Consider the following 6,744-nt stretch of genomic DNA (forward strand, 5'->3'; position numbering starts at 1 on the left):
TCCTGTCTAAAAGCTAAAGGCATATAGCTATTCATATTTACCACATCTATGGGAGATGGGTGGGCACCAAGTGAATCCAGGCAGCACATCATACTCTTTGGCAATGTATCATGTCAACTACGAGCTATACCAGTACAGACCCTGACAGACAAGTGATTTCCATGCAACCTGATGAAGATAGTGCATCCCAGAAATGGAGCAACCATGTTTGACTTCAAATTAGTTAGTAGTATTAGCGAACAATGTTTGTTTTAGTGACTCATGCGTGCATCTAATTTGTAAAGATTTTGGCTTAAAGGAGTCAAGATTTTGTTGTACTACTCTTCCATATAATAAACTGGAAGGGGTTTTATTTCTCTCCCACATTTTGTAAAATTATGTGCTCCTATTTAAAGATGATTATCACCTGTATACCTATTTTAAGCTTTTATTTACCTGCAATATATAACTCTATAGCTGATAGCTAATATACAACAACAACCAGGTAGTAAAAACTATAGAGAACATTAATCAAAGTTGTAACTAACAGACGCATGAAAGCAGAGAAAGCAATAAACAGAGAAACAAAGAAAGCAACATGTACACCAGTAAGTGGAACTTCCTCAGTCAGAATATCCAATTCAAGCAATAAACAGAGAAAGCAGCATGTACACCAGTAAACAGAGTTTAGGCTCAAAATATAACTATAAAATAAAATCCAAAAAGTGGAACACCAGTAAATATAAAAAAGCTCAAGCCTAAGCTAGTACAAACAAGTAATCTCAAAAAACTCTAACCAACAAAATACAATACACTAATTAGTGGTAATAAAAAAAAACTAACTAGCTAATCTATATTCTCTTTATCTTCCTCATCACTTGTTTCATTTCCATCATTCTCCCACTCTTCCTCATCCGTTGTTTCATTTTCATGGTCTCATTCGTCCTCCCAAAATGATTCATTTGCCTCGTCTATTTCTTCCGCTGTATTTGTAATGTCAATGATTTCATCATCAGAAACTTCTTCTAATATGTGTTGAGGATGTTCTAGGTTGTTTTCCAACTCATCATCCACTATTTGATCAACAACTGCGACTTCGTTCTGGTATGCCACATCTGACACATTTTCAATCTCAATTCTCCCCATAGTCTTAGTCTTTACAACCCACCCACCAATTCTCTTTATCTCTGCGCAATGGATATGTAGCATAATATACTTGCCTAGTATTTTGTGCAATGATAAAGGGATCATAACAATTATATTGCCTTGTGTGCTTAACTTCAATTATATTATACTGTTGATTCACCCCGGTACCTCTATGTGACGAATCCAATCACTTGCACCGAAATAGAATTATCTTCATTTTTGGCCAACCAGGGTACCTGACTTCTAATATCTCTTGTATGACACCAAAATATTCAATGCTTTGACCATTACCGTCAATATCACCTTCAATACACACGGCACTGTTATTAGTTTTCTTATACTTAGAAACTCTCTCGGTTTGAAACTTGAAACTGTTCACACAATATTTATCTATTGTCCAAATTTGAGTTGTAGGACCAAATATAATATATCTAACCAATGGAAAATGTTCGACGGTACTATGTTCATCCAAAACCTACATATCGTTAAATCAAAATACAAATTTTATTAAATGACCTATATATAATTTTAGTAAATGCACATATGATCTATCATACTTACGTATTCTTCCAGCCAATCGGAAAACCTCGTATATATGGCATCATTACCCCAATTCCCAATGAATAAACTGTCAAGTATACATCTGTCACAATGGATTTTCTTTATATCCCAGAGAGGGCTCAGTACAATAACTTTTAGATCCTCTACCCGAATTGTTAAAAATCGATATAGGTGAAAACATAGGATTACCATCACCTTCATCATTACGATTGGCCCTATTTCTCTTGCATGGCACTTTATCTCCAAAGTAGTAAGAACAAAAATAAGCAGTTTATTTTGCAAGATAAGCTTCACAAATCGATCCTTCAATCTTTCCCCTTTGCTTAAAAGTTTGTTTTCACTCGCCAATTTTCCTGCATAATTTTATCTTAGGTAGATAAAAGTAATTCTTTTAAGAAAATGATGGCATTAATTTGAAAAAATCTACCTCTCTCCTGGATACATCTACCACATTTGAACTCGGCCTCCAAAACGTGCCTATTCTACGAGGTGAATTGGAAGATGCCTCATCACATCAAAAAAGCCACATGAAAAGATCTTCTACAACTTAGTAGTAATGACAGGAATATTCTGCTCCATTCTGTCCAAGCTACTCTCCAACAACTTTCCTGAAAACAAATCTTTGAAGAACAAACTTATCTCTGTGATTGGTTTCCATATCCTCTCAGGAAGGTGGCTAAATGCGATAGGAATCAAGGTTTCCATAAAAACATGACAATCATGGCTTTTCATACCAATCAACTTCCCTTCTTCTATATCCACTCGTTTACCTAAATTTGAAGCATAGCCCTCGGGCATCCTCAAATTCTTAACCCACTCACATATTTCTCATTTCTCATCTAATGTGAATGAAAAATTGGCCTTGGGCTTAAACAATTTACCATTTTCTTTTTTCCTTCAACCACAATTCCTTTCTTTTGCAATACTCCTTATATCCATTCTAGCTTTTGAGTTATCTTTTGTCTTGCCCTTAACATCTATGACTGTGTTGAATAAATTATCAAAATAATTTTTTTCAATATGCGTAGGATCAAGATTATGTCTTAGTTTATTGTCCCCCCAATACGGCAACTCCCAAAATATGCTTTGTTTGATCCAATTATGTTCAACACCATATCCAAGAAGTTTATAAGGTGGACCATCTGTAACTTTAGGAAAATTACTAACTCTCTCCCAAATCTGATGTCCTGAAAGTAATGGAGGTGGTGGATCATTCTCAATCTTATTCTTTCTGAACGCATTTTTCATCCTTCTAAACTCGTGGTCCATTGGTAAGAACTAGCAGTGACAATCAAACCAATAATTTTTTCGTCCATACTTTAAAGTGAATGCTTTACTATTTTCCATGCAATATGGGCAAGCTAACTTTCCAGCAGTCATCCAACCAGACAACATCCCATATGCAGGAAAATTGCTAATAGTCCACATTAAATTGGCACGCATAACAAAATTCTGCTTAGTTGATATATCATATGTCACCACGACTTCATGCCGTAATTGTAGTAATTCATCTATCAATGGCCGGAGATATATATCGATCAAACTTTTTGGATTGCAGGGACCTGGAATAATACAACTTAGAAATATGTAGGGACTTGTCATGCACATTTCAGGTGGAAGATTATATGGAGTAATAAATACAGTCCAACAAGAATAAGGTGTGCCAGTTTTAGAGAATGGTGTGAAACCATCTGTACACAACCCCAATCTAATATTTCATGGTTCACTGGCAAAATCAGGATAAGTTCTATCGAAGTGCTTCCAAGTTTCTCCACCTGATAGATGAGACAAGACACCTGGTGGTCTTCTATTTTCATGGTGCCATTTCATGTGTGAGGCAGAACTCATCGAAGCATAAAACCTCTTTAGCTAGGTATAAGAGGTAAAAGTGCATAGCCTTAATAGAAACCATCTTTCCACCGGGAGTTCACTCATAACGAGCATGTCCACAAAACTTACAATTTTCTAATTCAGCATCATTCTTATAAAACAACGTACAATCATTTATACAACTATGGATTCTATTATATGACAATCCCAACTTGGAAACCAATTTCTTTGCTTGATAAAAATTTTGAGGTATGTTCAACTTCGGATTTACTAGCTCACCCAAAAAACCAATCATAGAGTCCATAGCAGCATAAGCAACATTCTAATCAGCTTTAAGTAATGTAATTGCAACAGATAAAGCAGAATGCAGACTCCCTTCACATAGTGGGTGACTAGCCTCTTCTAATTGTTGATAGAAACCTCTTACTTCTTCATTGGGATCTTCTTCTAAATTCGATTCGGGTTCCATCCCAGCCCCAATACCAAAAGCATCATTGACTATTTCATGAATTCTATCCTCATGTTGTAACCTATCATGTTGCACCCTATGTTGAAATCTAGCATGTTGAATCCTAGCATGTCGACCATGTAGAAGCATGTCATATTCATCTATAGGCAACGAATTATATAATTACCATTCAAACCATCTCTTTCTCCGTGATTAGCCCACATAAAGTATCTTGGCTTAAATTCATTATGATAGAGATGAGTCATAACTATATCTGATTGAAAAAACTTCAAGAACCTACATGAACTACAAGGACACCTAAACACTCTATTTTTTTTAAAATAGATCTAGTGACATCGCATGATCAATAAAACCTATAACGCTATCAAGATATTGGGGTTTTAAACCAGCAACATTTTCATAGTCCATATCATACATCCACAAACGATGATCCATCTACAAAACATATAAAAATCAAGTCACAAAGTCACAATTTCAACTAACTACACTCAGGCTTTTTCAAGTCATTAACTTCACATTTCAAGTAGCAACACTTGAGCATTTTCAAGTTACAAGTGCACAATTTGTAGTAAGTACACTTGAGCATTTTCAAGTCATTAACTTCACATTTCAAGTAGCTACACTTAACCATTTTCAAGTCACAAGGTCACAATTTCAAGTAACTACAATTGAGCATGTTCAAGTCATTAGCTTCACATTTCAAGTAGCTACACTTAAGCATTTTCAAGTCACAATTCACAATTTGAAGTAACTACACTCAAGCATTTTTAACTCATTCACATTTCAAGTAACAACACTTAAGCATTTTCAGGTCACAAGTTCACAATTTCAAGTAACTAAACTTAAGCATTTTCAACTCATTAACTTCACATTTCAAGTAGCTACAATTAACCATTTTTAAGTCACAATTTCAAGTAACTACACTTATGCATTTTCAAATCACAAGGTCACAATTTCAAGTAACTACACTTGAGCATTTTCAAGTCATTAACTTCACATTTCAAGTAGCTACACTTAAGCATTTTCAAGTCACAAGTTCACAATTTCAAGTAACTCCACTTGAGCATTTTCAAGTCATTAACTTCACATTTCAAGTAGCACTTAATTTACAAAAGATGGAGAGAATCCCAGCCAAGACCTACTATCAAAGAACCTTCAAAATAATAATCAAATCTTAGTTTGGCAGCAGGCCAAAGCAAAACTCGCAGCTTGGCAAACCAATAATAGGTTGTAAATGGAGAAATAAAATAAAGTTAGTATCAAGTACAAGTGCATTATCCACAGAAAGCAAATGCATATGATTACTATTTTATGTTTCCTATGGCTTCGTATCATAAAATCCTAAAAACAGAATTTAAATTTGTATTTTATGCAAGCAGTACTGTAATGAAAATTTGAAAATTTCCACTTATCCACAAAGAGCATAAGGGAATAAATGAGAACCCAAAGATCTTTCGATTAACATATTTAATCATCTTTGCATTTCTAGTCAGACAAGGACCAGCAACAGTAACAAATATCACAAAGAAATTTCACTCTACTATCACATCTACAATATGTTGATGGTACTGTTGTAGTTTGCGAGGCAGATTCTGAAGGTTGCTATATTGAGGGTAGTCTTTATTATGTTTGAAGCTACTTCTAGTTAACATATTAACTAGACCAAAAGTTTAATTCATCCAGTTAATAAGGTAAACCAAATTCAATCCTTGGATGATCTTCTTGGAAGTAAAATATGAAAATTACCAACGATATATTTAGGAATGCTTTTGGGGGACAAAAGTAAGTCGATGGAAATATGGAATTGGGAATATAGCAACCCAGCAACCACAGGAACAATTGAACTGAACTACTATGATTTTTCTAAAATGCAGCAGTCACTGTATAGATTTAAAAAATAGGCAAAGGAGTAAGAAAATATGTGAATATCATTTGTCTTTCTTTACAGAAAAAACACTGAGCAATTCAGTCCTAATATAGTTACATTTGCAAATCTGCTCTTTCCTATATTGAAAATAACCTAGGATATGCCTTGCAAATCACACTTCTTATATGGTGCATAAGACTGACAGTGGGGAAGTCAAATAGATGACAAACATCGCTTATCTTTTTTGTCGTTGTCTTCTTTTTTCAGAAGATCCTTGGAGGAATTTATCTATTATATGCAGAGTGTTATTTGAATATCTAAATTTATGTTTTAACAAATTAAGTGGACCTACTTAAACTCAAATGCAAGTAGATTCAGTTTCTACCAAAAAGCAAAACATATCTCAAACAAAAATTACCTCAAATGCAGTCAGATCTCAAACAAAGTTGTAAAAAAAGTTTGATTGAACATACCTCAAAGTGTGACGACATCGTCGACCTCTTTTAGATTTGAACGAGTTATATGACCACCTCGTTGATGACGACCTCGTCATTTTCACTGATAGCGTTGAAGGCCAAACAAGAGAGAGAGAAGGACTGCCAAACAAGAGAGAGAGAAGCGGCGCGAGAGAGAAAGAAAGGAAGAGAGAGAAAAATAAAAGAATGGATCTTTTGCCCTAATGAGGACTAAAATTGACTTTATTTCGACGAAAAATATCGACGTTGGCTATTGCTTTTTAAAAATTTATATATTTAATTTAATTTTTTAAAATATAAAAATTATTTATTTATTATTAAATTAAAAATATCAAATATCGACGTCCTATGTCGCTTTTCAAAAAATTAATTTTTATTTAATTTTAACAAAAGCGACCCTGTCCGTCGCTTTTTGG

General features: G+C 34.3%; 1 long non-coding RNA gene across 2 annotated transcripts in view; it reads right to left on the minus strand.

Annotated features, from left to right (window-relative positions):
• LOC124885339 overlaps positions 1 to 6,536 on the minus strand; it is a 13,290-nt gene extending 6,754 nt beyond the window's left edge. The window contains exon 1 of one of the 2 annotated variants that reach the window (XR_007057302.1): positions 6,326 to 6,536. This is a non-coding gene — a long non-coding RNA (uncharacterized LOC124885339). The remainder of the gene's footprint in view (positions 1 to 6,325) is intronic. The other variant, XR_007057301.1, reaches the window with a different exon arrangement.
• Positions 6,537 to 6,744: the final 208 nt, after the last annotated feature.

Source organism: Capsicum annuum, chromosome 6 (assembly GCF_002878395.1).
Source record: "Capsicum annuum cultivar UCD-10X-F1 chromosome 6, UCD10Xv1.1, whole genome shotgun sequence".
In the NCBI taxonomy this organism is placed as follows: domain Eukaryota; kingdom Viridiplantae; phylum Streptophyta; class Magnoliopsida; order Solanales; family Solanaceae; genus Capsicum; species Capsicum annuum.